Raw genomic sequence first — 15,126 nt, 5'->3', positions numbered from 1 at the left:
TAAAACTGATTATAGTGTTTATATATTTGTAAGACTTGCTAATCTATTGAACAATGGCAAGGGAACTTTATTGCAGTCCGAGAGCCAGCTCGTGGTCAAGACCATTTCCGTTGTGTTGTGGCCTGATTCCGTTGTGTTGTGGCCTGATTCCGTTGTGTTGTGTCCTGATTCCGTTGTGTTGTGGCTTGATTCCGTTGTGTTGTGGCTTGATTCCGTTGTGTTGTGGCCTGATTCCGTTGTGTTGTGGCTTGATTCCGTTGTGTTGTGGCTTGATTCCGTTGTGTTGTGACTTGATTCCGTTGTGTTGTGGCTGGATTCCGTTGTGTTGTGGCCTGATTCCGTTGTGTTGTGGCTTGATTCCGTTGTGTTGTGGCTTGATTCCGTTGTGTTGTGTCCTGATTCCATTGTGGTGTGGCTTGATTCCGTTGTGTTGTGGCTTGATTCCGTTGTGTTGTGGCCTGATTCCGTTGTGTTGTGGCCTGATTCCGTTGTGTTGTGGCTTGATTCCGTTGTGTTGTGGCTTGATTCCGTTGTGTTGTGGCTTGATTCCGTTGTGTTGTGGCTTGATTCCGTTGTGTTGTGGCCTGATTCCGTTGTGTTGTGGCCTGATTCCGTTGTGTTGTGGCCTGATTCCGTTGTGTTGTGGCCTGATTCCGTTGTGTTGTGGCTTGATTCCGTTGTGTTGTGGCTTGATTCCGTTGTGTTGTGGCTTGATTCTGTTGTGTTGTGGCTTGATTCCGTTGTGTTGTGGCCTGATTCCGTTGTGTTGTGGCTTGATTCCGTTGCGTTGTGGCTTGATTCCGTTGCGTTGTGGCCTGATTCCGTTGCGTTGTGGCTTGATTCCGTTGTGTTGTGGCCTGATTCCGTTGTGTTGTGGCCTGATTCCGTTGTGTTGTGGCCTGATTCCGTTGTGTTGTGGCCTGATTCCGTTGTGTTGTGGCTGGATTCCGTTGTGGTGTGGCCTGATTCCGTTGTGTTGTGGCCTGATTCCGTTGTGGTGTGGCTGGATTCCGTTGTGGTGTGGCTGGATTCCGTTGTGGTGTGGCTTGATTCCGTTGTGGTGTGGCTTGATTCCGTTGTGTTGTGAACTTGTGTGTGCATTTTAAATTTCGTTGTGTTGTGCACTACTGGGCCACCGTACATCTTGACCATGGCTGCATCTAAAAACTTTGGAGGGCGTATTCCAAGGAAGGAAGGAAGGCATCAAAGCATGTCTGAATCTAGTGTTACCTTCACTTCCTGTCCTCTGAGATTCCTTTATCTGCTTGATATTTGAAGTCAGCATAGATCGTCGTATGACATAAAAGTACTGCAAGAGAGATTGGAGACCAGACGTTCATGTTTTTGAATTGCTCTCGTGGTACTTTGTCATACGCTGAACGTGCATGACTAAATGCATCGAGTTGCTGTCATTTGATTGGCTGATTCAATATTTGTGTTCCAAATGAGCAGTTGAACAGGTGTACCTAATAATGTGGCCTTTGTGTGTGTGCGTCAGGCATATCATTATTGACTGACCGGTGAAGTGAATAACACAGATTATCTCTTCATTATAGCACCTTTTAGTGTGTGGGATATATTAGGTAAGTGAACATTTTGTCATCAAAGTTGATGTGTTAGAAGCAGGAAAAATGGGCAAGTGTAAGGATTTGAGCGAGTTTGATAAGGAACAAATTGTGATGGCTAGACGACTGTGTCAGAGCATCTCCAAAACTGCAGCTCTTGTGGGATGTTCCAGGTCTGCAGTTGTCAGTATCTATCAAAAGTGCTCCACGGAAGCAACAGTGGTGAACCGGCGACATGGCCAAGGGCGGCCAAGGCTCATTGATGCACATGGTGAGTGAAGGCTGGCCTGTGTGGTCCGATTACAGATGAGCTATTGTAGCTCTAATTGCTCAAGAAGTTAGCGCTGGTTCTGATAGAAAGGTGTCAGAATACACAGTGTACCACAGTTTTTTGCGTATGGGGCTGCATAGAGCAGTCAGGGTGCCCATGCTGACCCCTGACCTCGCCGAAAGCACCAACAGTGGCACGTGAGCAACAATGAAAGAAGGTGGCCTGGTCTGATGAATCACGTTTTCTTTACATCACATGGATGGCCGGTTGTGAGTGCATCACTTAGTTGGGGAACACATGGCACCAGGATGCACTATGGGAAGAAGGCAAGCCGGCGGAGGCAGTGTGATGCTTTGGGCAATGTTGTGCTGGGAAACCTTGGGTCCTGCCATCAATGTGGATGTTACTTTGACACACACCCTAAACCTAAGCATTGTTGCAGACTATGTTGTACACCCTTTCATGGAAATAGTATTCCCTGGTGGATGTGGGAGTTTCAGCAGGATAATTTGCCCTGCCATAAAGCAAAAATATTTCAGGAATGGTTTGAGGAGCACAACAAATGAATCTGAGGTGTTGACTTGGCCTCTAAATTCCCCAGATCTAAATCCTGTCGAACATCTGTGGGATGTGCTGAATAAACTGATCCATGGAGGCCCCACCTCGCAACATATAGGACTTCTATGTTTTATGTTTGTTTTTAGGGTACATTTACTCGACAACATTGTACTAAAAATAGAAAAAAAATTCCATTGCATGTTTCGCGTACAGACGAAGTTGTCAAAAACGATCATTTTCATACAGAGCCACAAAAACAATTTGGAATGCTATATCATTCATACTAGGCCAGTGATATTGCTTTGTAAAGAAAAACTAATGTGCATGCACATAAAGTCGCTGTTTTCACAAATTTGTATTTGATTTTTGTAGTTTATAAAACTTGCAACATTTTCAAAAGTGTGCGTTTTCAGGCCCCCAAACACTGTTGACTAAGAACGCTGTATAAAAAAAAAAATTCTTAAAGGTCCCATTCTTCGCGTGTTTTCGAAGCTTTGATTATGTTCACAGTGTGCAATATAACATGAGTTCATGTTTCGCGTGTAAAAAAAACAGTTTTTTTCACACAATTGACTTATCTGTATACCGCTGTTTCCTCTGTCCTAAAAACGGCCTGATGATTTCCTTGTTCTATGAAGTCCCTCCTTCAGAAACACGTAACGAGTTCTGATTAGGCCAGCGCTTCCCTTGTTGTGATTGGACAGCAGCTTAGCGCACTTTGCCCGGAAAGGTCCCGCCTCTTACCATAACGTGTAGATACGTGCACTCAATGTTATTGCAAAAATGTCTATATGGCCTTATCAATTTGAGCCGGAATCAGACCCGGAGAATATCGAAGAGGATCGATTACAACCTGCTCAGGAAAGACTTTGCTGGATCTTTCAGAATGGTAAGCTGTCTATTCAGTAGTTTAAACTGACCATTACAAACACCAACAATCGATGGTGTCTGAATGAATCACTACACTTTTATTTGCTAAGTTTTTCGGATTAGTTTCAATTACCATCTAACGTTAGTTAACAAAGCTAAACAGCGTTGCACTTTGTGTCATGAGTTACATAAACTGTTAAACGGACTGACTTAAATAATAAAATACACTTACCGGTTGTGGTCCATAAACAACAAAGAGGGAACTGCGTCATCTTTTAAGAATAATCTTTCTGCGAATCCGGCATTAAACTGATTGAGATCGAGGAAGCAGTCCTCAGCAAAATGTGCTGGAAATAGTTTTAAATTGTGATTATAAATTTCCGGAACCGAGTTAACCATAAACTGTAGCCATTGATCTCTACGTACAGTGTCCGTGGGAAGGCCAAACACAGGGGATTTGACTCCGGGATGAAAATAACAGCGTTTCAATGGCATGGCGACAAACACACTCTACAAAAACAACGCTTTCTATTCTCGACCTGCGTGAGCAAAAGGACCACGCCCCTGAATTTGCGTGTTCTTGTGGGCGGAGGGTTCGTCAACAAACGGTTTTAGTTGCGTCATTACAGCAGGAAGTGCAGCGGTGTCGTCCAAACTGGCCGTTCGCTGAAGGCTTCAAAAGGGAACTTCTGTTAAATAAAATATCTCGCTTGGCATTGAACTTTGAGCTTTATAATTTTACAGGTATTATTTATGCTCTAACAGCAACATTACACATTAACTAAAGTTTGAAAGATGGAATCGCGAAGAATGGGACCTTTAAAGAAAATAGCATGTTAAGTGTATATGAAACCTGTGTTACACATGGTTTCACACTGTTGAGAATTTTAGGCACATTCTTCTTTCTGTTCTCTTGAGAGCTGAAGCTGTAGTTCTTCACTTCACTGCCAAAATCTGCCCGCTCACTGTAAAATAGAAAAGTTAATGTTTATGGCTATAAAAAGAATGTGCTGAAATTCATTTTGTACAAATAGAGTTTTGGCCTTGTGCAAGATTTTTTTTTCTTTCTCTTAGCTGGATGATGACTTTTGCGCCTCATTAAACCGGAAAGATTATCTGTCAAAGCAAATATTTCTTTGAGGCGTTTAGAGTTGTTATCATGTTATCGTCTTCACTGGAGTTATTGAGACAGATTTACAGAAGAGGGGGAAATTAATGGCGTAGGCTATCGCAGAGAAGTGAAGGGCAGATGCCTTTGTTTGGGAATGACATCTCATCCCCCAATAAATATAAGGCCAGTCAGCCTTATTCGTTCAATGCATGATTGGATGATCTTCACACTTGCAGGGCTCTACGCTAACTTTTTTCTTGAGGAGCACTTGTGTTCCTAATTAAAAAAAATTTAGAAGCACAGTCAGAAATTTAGAAGCACTTTCTAATCCACCAAACACATTCCAATTATTATAAATTTAATCCCATTACAGGACGATATTTGTCCCTTTAAATTAATGTCCAGGGGTATTTTTACCATTATAAGAGCAGTTTTCTAATCTTATTAAATGCAAGCATCATCTGTCAATTACTTAAATTAAAATAGAAAAGTTGTTTTTAAAATGTTAATTTAAAAAATAAATTCAGTTAGAACAATTAGACACAATCAGTCAATCAATGAATGTTTTACATATAAGTTTTGAATTTAGAAATATGTAGCCTACAAATTAAACTTTAAAAGTTTAATATTTTAAATAAAAAGTCCATGCAAAGTAAAAATAGGAAATACCGCCAGTAGGTGGCTGCACTGTAAACCCGGATAAGTAGAATCAACTTAAAAAAACCAAGGTAACTCGTTGCCTTAAATTTTTTAAGTAATGAAGCATTAGTTGAATAAGTGAAGTGGACTGCCTTCAATGTACTTAAGCCCATAATGGAATGGAATAGAAGATTTAAGTTGAATGTACTTATAACTGAGTTACAGTAACTGAAGATACTTAGTTTAAACAATCATCCATCTCATGGAAATTTGTATTAATATTTCAAAACTATTAATAACTGCTTTGACAACCACAGCACTCTGCATGAGATCAGGGATTCTGCCAATACATGATGATGTTATCATCGTCAATGATTAAACAACATCACTTGATATTTTCTCTTGACTTTGTGTTCCTTCCCAAATGTGTCTCTCAAACACAAAGCAGCCAGAGAAACATTATATTATTATTATACAGTCAAGGGTCAAGAGCCCAACTAAAGCAAACACTTATCTCCATCATGGTGACTTCCAACGAAACTATTATTTTCATTAAAACAGAAATAAAGTCAGTCTGGTTAGTTATAAGTTAGTTCACATATTATTTTTATGTTTAGTAACTTACAAATTTTTACTTACTGATTTTAAGATTGCACACAATGAACAAGTCTCCATCTTAATTTAAATCAGCAACAAGAAAAGGACCGCCTTTTGTAAATGTCCTCCAATCAGTGAGTTAGTTCTTGTTGCCAGACAGAACTCCTTGCATGGCCAATCACATCAAAGCAAAACCAGAGCGAGCTGTTTTAATTAATTATGATTTTGAGTTCATTCAACTTGAAATCTTAAGTTTATGTATTTTGTAGGATAATAAGTTATACTAACTTATATTTTTTGAGTTTTTGGACTAAACTAGTAATATTTAGTCAAGATTACTTGATTTGTTTAAGTAAAGACAACATTAGGGTTTACAGTGTGGAATTCATTCAGTCAATAGTTCAAAACAGATTCATTTGAATCGAATCGCTTGGAGATGCGAATCAGTTCTGGTGTGGCTTTGATTTTCATGAAATAGACAAGTATTGCGGCTAAAACGTTGTTACTTAATATTTCTTGTCTATTGGACTTTTGTAAAAGATCAGTATCACAAAGGCAATCACGCCAATACTCGGAGCAATAGCAAGCCGTAACTTTTCGCGCTATGGCGCTTCATAAACAGAACCGCGTGCGTTTTGCGGAATAACATTATAGCCGGATCAACTTCTCTCTGTTTGTGTCTATGGTGAGTCTTGCAGGGACTTCACAGCGGGAATATTCACAAATCAATTCCTATGAAAGTTAAGCTTCCAAAGGCATGAACTGAAAATGCCCAAGACTGAACACACGCTGTGAATCTATGCCGCGAGCGCGGTCGTGTTAACCTCAGCTCTCATCACGAGCTCATCCGACTGTCAATGTGATCATCTGACTCCTGCAGCGTTTGGGCTGTGGCACTCCTTCAGCGGCTAAATCACATAATATTGAACAGACACGTTCAGTTTGTAATTGTAGTGTTTGTACTCTAACTGAACTGATTTTATGAAAATGAAAGCGGGCGTGGTGGGAAAGTGATTCAGTAATCTAGTAGCGGTGGCTTTGGGAGTGGCTTCGTAGGGCAGCGAAGCATTCTATTGTTATCTTTCAACCCCATGAGACAAAAATACATTTTCTGTCTTTTCTCTTTCTACGAAGCATCAAATTAAAAAATATTTCACATTTCTACTACATTGATGACCCAGTTTAAATACAGATTCATCTTCCCAATCGCTGAAGTACTCCTTTAAGATGCACAAGTCAGCATCAGTGTAAGTGTTTTAGGCTATTTACTGTCCGTGAACCCCGGTTGTGAGGTCTGTCTGTGTGAGTGGCTCATCTTTGAGCAAGTACTGTAATAAAACAACTTCCAGTTTTTCCACTTTTGCTTCATTATTTTTTTCTCACCTTGAAATGGCATCTCAAGCTGGCACAGTTAAAGCAGTTTTTTGAGTGAATCTCCTTGTAGAAGCCACACTAAAACCAAAGAATGTGTACCGACCCTTCAATATAAATGTATTTTTGCATTGTCATTGATTTAATTTTACCCATGTACAGTAGAGTCCAAAAGGGATATTTATTTGTAATGACCCTACAAGTTCGATGAGGAAATATTTTTTAAATGAGGGAACAAGAAAACATTGTTAAGGTGTTTATCTGAGAAAATTATTTGGCAAAAAAAAAGACATACATTGACTACAACATAATCAGTTATTAATATTTTGTAGGTTTTACTTTGTATTTGCAAGTTAATCATTTCTTTGTATGACAGTCTGGACAAATATTGTTGCACAGTTTGGCATGTTTCATTGCGTTATCACATAAAACGTCTCGGTTACGTATGTAACCCTCGTTCCCTGAAGGAGGGAACGGAGACATACGTCGAACGTGACCGACTGAAAGGGAACTATTGACTCCAAGCACAACTAGCAGTATAATAATAAAATCTTTTAACAAATTTTTTTATAACATTTTTTCTATAAAAGGTGAATGTCGTTTTTCCTTCAGGCTGAGCACTACTACTGTAATGCATTTGGTATTGTCTTTCTTGTTTTTTTAATAATTATTTTTTACTGCAGTACAGTCTTTTTTTTTTACTATACACTACAGTAAAAATGTTATTGTCATCATTTAATTACTCAAAATATAATTGTATTATTTTATTTTAATTTAATTGATTTAAAATTAACTTTTTTTATTTGATAATGAATTGTTGTATTAATTATAATAAATGATGCAGTAATGAAAACTTAACAGTTCTTATATGCTTTTCTTACGCTATTTCTTTTTTCTTTTCTTTATATTTTTGCTGTAAAATCTGACATGAACACCCCTTTGTGAAATCCACCATTTTCGGGTGATCCTTCATTTGTATCTAAAAATTCCTTGGTAACAGTTAAATTCCATTTCATCTAAAGCCTCTTGTATCCTATTTACAGGGCCGGTCCTCTGAGGCCTTAATGCCTCGCTCAGAGGCACAATGGTAATAAAGCAGCGGTGTGATCGCGGCCCGAGCTGGGACTGAACCTGCACCTATTCTATTATATCCCAGATCTTTAACCATGACCTGCATCCCAGCATACTTGAATGAATATGCAGAGGATAAATGTAAAGGTAAAGCTTCATTTTAATGTTTCCACCTGATTTTAAAAAGCCCTGCAGTCAACAGATTGATGCATTTCAGACAGGCCACAAGGATTTTCAGAGACTTCTATGAATTATTAATGGAAGCTGCATAGGTTTCCTCCAGCAAACTAAATTTAGCACATATCTTGAGAGTACTCAGGATAAAGTGCTAATTGTGAGATGCTGTAATGTGAATATTATACAGCTCTCTGAATGCAAATAATAGCTTGGTTGGACTTTTCAAGGGTTTATTGTCTTGATTATTGGAAATCTTTTGGCGTAGGCACTGGTTTGTTTCTGCCGGTGGGTGCGTGCTTTTTTGTTTCTCAGATATCAAAAAAAGATCAATTATGGCGATAAAAGGTAGGTGTCTGCCGACAGCTACGCAACAAATGTCTGTTAAAACATTGCAGTTTTATTTACTCAATACTTATACTTGATGTTAAGTCTTTTTCTCCATGTGATGGTGCGCTTGATGAATTCATTAGCCTACTACTCAAAAGTTGTCTTGCAAATAGAAACACACACATGCATTACCAACCAAACAAAAACACATCTTTATTCACATAGCCTCTCCGTACCTTGCTGTGAAAATACAAATCAGAAGAAGACAGAACACAATGCGCATCGCTAAAGGTGTGCATGTAAAAATACATAAGACCTATACCTGATGATTTTGTAGATAATTACTTAAAGGGGTCCTATAATGCCCCTTTTTACAAGATGAAAAAATAAGTCTCATGTCCCCAGAGTGTGTATTTGAAGTTTTAGCTCAAAATACCCCAGAGAAAATGTTTTATAATATGTTAAAATGGTCACTTTTTGAGGGTGAGCAAAAACACGCTGTTTTATACGTGTCCCTTTAAATGCAAATGAGCTGCTGCTCCTTTCAGGAAGAAAGCAGAGCTTCACACAAGGGGTTAATCTAGCACTCGGAAAGCGTTCCACCCATAGGGGCGGCCATTGCTAATCAAGCCATCACCTGCTGTTAGCATCCCATTGACTCCCATTCATTTTTGAGTCACTTTGACAGTGAATAACTTTACATCTGAGGCGTTTAAAGACTCCTTTTGTCCATTGTTTATTTCTAAAGAAACACGACAATGCATAAAAGGCTCCGTTACCTTGTATCTTACACTATCGCCCCGCAGAAGCTGTTTTTGTAAAAATAGGCTAACTATTGCGTCATAACCAACACGACTCTGTCGCACAGTTGAGAAATTACCGTATAGACAGGAGGAGACGCCGGGGGGACATGGAGACATAAAGTCTGATAAAGTCAAGGGAGAAGAATGGGGAGAAGCCCATAGTGAGCCAAAAGCAACGGGACATTCGGATTTCACTTTCCACAACTACTAGAAGACCTACAGCTGTCAGACGTGTTGCTCAGGTCACATCTACGTCGTCAAGCTCAGTCTGAGCCTGTGCAGTTCGCTCAACCATCAGGAAGTGAGTGCTCCTTTACTGACCTCACTTTCCGCCATTGAAGTCAATGGGATCGCTCTGTCCATTTCTTTTACTGTCTATGGCTTCACAAGCTCGTGTTAGCTCTGATTATGCAGACACACACTGAAAGTGTTCAAAGCTGTTCAGACTTACAATGTTACCCACCTTGGGTTGATAGCAACCCTATACAATTTTTACCCCAAAAAATTATAGGAAAACAGGCATTCTTTATCATTTTATTTATTTTGTTATATTGTTTATAAAGGTAAAGCCTTGAAGGATTAAAGGCACAGGCAGATACAAGCTTTAAAAGGGCAGCTTTTATGCACCTTTTTACAAGATGTAAAATAAGACTATTTTAAAGTGTAACCCCTTTAAATGCAAATAAGATGGTGTCTCTGGCCCCCTTTCAAGAAGAGGGCGGAGCTTCAAGAGCTTGTACCTTGAATAACAACTTTTTAGCAAAACCTGCCTTGCATTGCCCCTTGTTCATAATGCAGTCTGAAGTGAAGTGGAGAAAATGGCAGATGGCGTACAACTCGCTGAGGGTGGAAACTATTGTAATACAGGACTGTCCGTCAGTGGTCATGGGCGGGGCCTGCAAAACGGCTTGTCTAATAGACATTTTTTTTCTACAGGGAGGGGGGGTTATCATTGTTGGGTGATTGTTCAAACTGCCAACACGCATTAAAATACACCTATTATTGGACATAAATGTTCTTCCTGTTTTTTGTTTTTGTTTAGTTATTTAAAAAAAATCGTGGTAACACTTTACAATAAGGTCTCATTCGTTTACATTACTTAATGTATTAAAGCTGCACCATGTAACATTTCTATCCGCTAGAGGGCGCCTATTCAAAACAAAGGTGTATTTTGATGACGCCAAGTCTGAGCGAAGAATCTTGGGACATGTGGCAAAAATCATGTTCATGGATGTGATTATTATCATTATAAGCAGAGCCGGAGCGAGTGTTGTGGAGCTGAGCACAGCCGCTGGGGCGATTGTTACGCAACACGCCTCGCGAGCACCAGGACTTTTATTATGATGATGGAACAGTCGCCGGCGCCATTTCTACTTTTCCGGTCATGAGTATATATGAGGTAACGCTGCTCTGTTTATCATATAAGATACATTTAAGTGTGTTTAAAATTATGTTACGATGTTATTCTGTGCGTTCGCTCAGCAGCTGCTGTGTTCACACTGCTACACTGTCAGAAAAAAGGTACATTGCTGTCACTGGGGTGGTACCTAAGGTACAAAACTAAAAAGGTACTAATATGTACATTTAAGGTACTAATATGCACACTTAAAGTACTTATATGTACCTTTTAAGGTATTAATATGTACCATTTAGGGATTTAAAGTACCACAAAGATGTACCTTTTCACTTTTGTACCTTAGGGTACCGCCCCAGTGACAGAACTGCCAAATAAAAACATAAACCGAGGGTAAAGCAGATATGACTCAATTGACAGGCGACTCCCTCCGACGTCCCGGGTCTTTGGTTAAATTAGCCATTTTCTCACAATCCGAATCATGAATCGATACACTGATTCATAGCCATTCAAAGCTTTGTTTTGAATTCAGCCCATCACTATATAAGTCGTTATTTAGTTTTTTTGCGCACAAAAACTATTTCCGTCGCTTCATAAAATGATTGTAGAATCACTGTAGTGAGATGGGCTTTGTAACGACGTCTTTAGTGCCTTTATGGGTCTTGAGAGAGGAAATGACATTGGTGTCAATGAAGGTTTGTCTGAGCCATCAAAGATGAACGGAGGTCTTACGGGTGTTGAACCACATTAGTAATTAATTAGAGAATTTAAATTTTTGGGTGAATTAACCCTTTAGTGTATTTAATTTATTAAAAAAAACTTTAATAGGCATAGAATAATAGATAACAAATACTGAAATTTTATAAATAACAAAAAAAAAGACTTGACAGGTTTGCAGATAATAATAAAAAAAGTATAATCAATATTTCTTGCATCTTGTCAGCAATATGTGTGTTATCATCAGCTTTATTACAGTTAACTGAAATTAAAACTACAAACAATATATTGGTTATACATAAATAAATGTACATATAAATTAAGTTAGCAAATAAAAAAATCCCACTTGCTCACATTAAAGTAGCTGTACTGTAAAAATAAATGACTGCCATGGCACAGTTGCTGAACGCTGTTTTGCATATGTTTAGCATGATGCTGTATGCTTTAACAAAGAATCCATGGTAATTAGCCTGTGTTATATTACCATATAGTTCATGAAGTCTTAATAACATCACAATATAATCATATTGTTATTGGATGAGGCTGTGTTCTGTTTCAAGCGTCCTTCTGTTTTCATCACGCTCATAAAGTGCAATTAAGCCACGGTCTGTGTGGGCAGGTGACTGGAGTGGCAGGTCTCATTTTGCTCATTAATGTTCATTAAAATACTGTGTAATCACTCAGAGAATCACGTGTACCTGTTTTTGTCTAACAAGGAGTCGTGGGAGAGAGAAGCCGTGACGTGTGAGCATTGTGTGTGCGTCGATGTGCGCTTTCATTTCATTCCCAGCAACAATGGTGTGAAAGACTCTCTTCAGAGATGAAGGTCGCTGTAGTGATGTGATTACTGTAGTTTACTGCAGAGAGACCTGTCAGACCTGTCAACATCTCACACGCGAGTCACAGTGATGTATGTGCATACGCCAACATTTTTGGCAAATAATGTTTAAAACTGATGCATCTCCCCGAGCGTCACTTCTCAGTGTCAAAATGTAAAACTGCTTAAAAATAGGAGACCTTTTAACACTAAATACATTTTCTCACGCTGAAAGCTATTAAATCCATATGCACTCTCGTTCCATTGCTTTTCTGTGTCGATGGCTGATTTATTTATACATTAGATGCTCCGTAAAGAAATAGATCTAACCAGAGCAAACTGAAATCACAATCATGGTCTCACTCTAAAAACGTCAAATATGATGTACTCAATTTGTGTGGTGAAAAATGTTTTACACTTAGAAATAATGTAAGTACACTGTAAAAAAAAAAGAGGCAAATTTGGAACTTTTGCGGTACAATCGACTTGGATGTTTAAGTTATTTCAACTTAAATTATGTTAAACTGACTTAAAAAAATTAGTTACATCTTGTATAACTAATAAAAACAAGTTTAACATTTCTTAACTTATATTGATGAGTTAAGACAATGTAAAAACATATGTTGTCATAACTTATTGAACATATAATTTTTTACAGTGTATATATACACACACCCAGTGTTGGATTAATTACTAGTTACTAATTACATTAGTGTAATTAGATTACTGTACAAATTACTCTCTCCAAAAAGTATTTAATTACTTATTACTTTTTAGTTACTTTCTAAATCCTTTATCAACCTTGAGTTAAGCGATTCAAGGTTAGACATGAGACGGCTCTTTTAATTCATTTAAATACATAATATAAAACTACATAAATTACTCTTATTAACTGACCAAAGTAGGCTATTACAAATGTGAGAAGGATACATAAAAACATACATTTTAAAGTTAGACTTTAAATGTTGATGTTAAGTCCACTATTGAATTATGTATAATTATATTTAGTATTTAGTTCAATTACATCATAAATAAGTAAGGGATAATGTACACCCAGCCGGTTGTTATCGCAGAATAAACCCCGCTTGAGTGATCAGGATCCCGACGCGAAGCGGAGCATCACTCTGTCGGGGTTTATTCTGTGATAACAACCGGCTGGGTGTACATTATCCTGCTTATTACACGGCTACTAATCTCAAATAAATCATTATGAGACGCAAAATATTGTCTCGAGATTACATATTTTATTAGCTCTTACGCAAAGCTTCCGCGAAGGAAAACAGTTCCAACCTGCTTTAAGCCTTTATCTATTGCTGAAGATTTGCCCTATGCTAAATGTTGAAAATGAATGCTGAAAGGGTTAGTTCACCCAAAAATGAAACTAAGCCTATGATTTACTCACCCTCAATTTATCATAGGTGTATGACATTCTTCTTTCAGACAAATACAATCGGAGTTATATTTAAAAAGTCTAGGCTAACGTTAATCCAAGTAGTTGTGTTTGAAGTCCATAAAAAATGCAGCTGTCCGTCAAATAACGTGCTCCACATGACTCTGATGGGTTAATAGAGCCTTCTGATTCGAATCGATGCGTTTGTGTAAGAAAAATATTTATATTAAAAAACGTTATAAAGGAAACCTGCCTTGAAGTCTTCCAATGTAACCCACGGCTGTTTAAGCCACAAGATGGCGCCAGCATTAAGTATAGAAATAGTACCAGTCAAGATAACTCGTACTGCCCGTATGAGCGGGTGTTATCTGGAAATAACATACCGCTGGAATGCACGATTGACCAATCAGAATCAAGTATTTCACAGAGCCGTGTAATAACTGTAATTAAATTACAGAAAAAATAAGAGTAATCCCTTACTTTACTTTTTCAAGGGAAAAGTAATTGAATTACAGTAACTAATTACTTAGTAACTAATTACACCCAACACTGCACACACCTATGGTCACTGTGATTTTGCAAAGTAATGTTCCTGGGTCATAGTTGGACAATTTCATGATCCTATAGTCTCCCTGGTATTAAAAACAAAAAACCAACAACATACATATGAATGTGAATATACTTCTGAGATATTTCACTCATACGAATTTTTAAGGGTGCCAATAATTAAGGCCAACATCCATTGGAGAGAAATTTTCACATTTATTGTGACTTTGTCCGCTTTCAATTATTTTACTTCAATTTTTTTTTTAATCAAAAGGATAAACAATGCATTTATTTTTACAGCCAGGGCACTGATGTGAAATATATTTTTTAAAGAAATATTCTACTACGGTCCTCTCCTTGTTGAACTTAGAGTGAAGTTACACCACATGTTTGGGATAACCTTAATTTAGTTGAATCTGCACCATTGTGGAGATAGTTTGGGTCTTCTGGCTCCTCAGGAACCCCTCAGTCGATGAAAATCTGTCTTTAAAGAACTTCTTAACGGTGTTGTAATCAATCTTTAGGAAATAACATGCATAATATATGCCTACCTGATTAAGATATGTGTCCTGAGATATCCCACCTGTGCCTGCGACAGCCTGAGGCTCTGTAAACTACATCACTACAATGAGTCTATAATCCCTGGGAGTTACTGATAGCATTCTCTCAATGGCAGCTGCTCAGATGGAGACAGGACCACTATAAATCAACTGCATTGCTAAAGTGATGAATATATCACTATCTGTTAATGTATTGCATTGTTCCATTCAGATGCTGTGCAGGGATGCTTAGAATAGGAAGCGGCAGCTAAGGCAGATTTAAAGGCAGGTTAAAAGGTGAGTTGAATGCATCTAAAGTGTTTTATAATGCAATTATAACATGCCCTGCAAATGTTAGAAAATGCCCTCGACAAAATGGGATTTTTGTTGTTGTAACTTTGCA

At 38.2% G+C, this 15,126-nt stretch overlaps 1 long non-coding RNA gene across 1 annotated transcript in view; it reads left to right on the top strand.

The window, feature by feature from the left end:
* LOC137048301 (uncharacterized) overlaps positions 1-15,126 on the top strand; it is a 43,662-nt gene that overhangs the window by 26,316 nt on the left and 2,220 nt on the right. The window contains exons 2-3 of the long non-coding RNA XR_010899367.1: positions 8,026-8,200; positions 14,956-15,020. This is a non-coding gene — a long non-coding RNA (uncharacterized lncRNA). The remainder of the gene's footprint in view (positions 1-8,025; positions 8,201-14,955; positions 15,021-15,126) is intronic.

This window comes from Pseudorasbora parva, chromosome 19, assembly GCF_024679245.1.
Source record: "Pseudorasbora parva isolate DD20220531a chromosome 19, ASM2467924v1, whole genome shotgun sequence".
NCBI lineage: Eukaryota > Metazoa > Chordata > Actinopteri > Cypriniformes > Gobionidae > Pseudorasbora > Pseudorasbora parva.
This window is presented reverse-complemented; position numbering and strand designations above follow the sequence as displayed.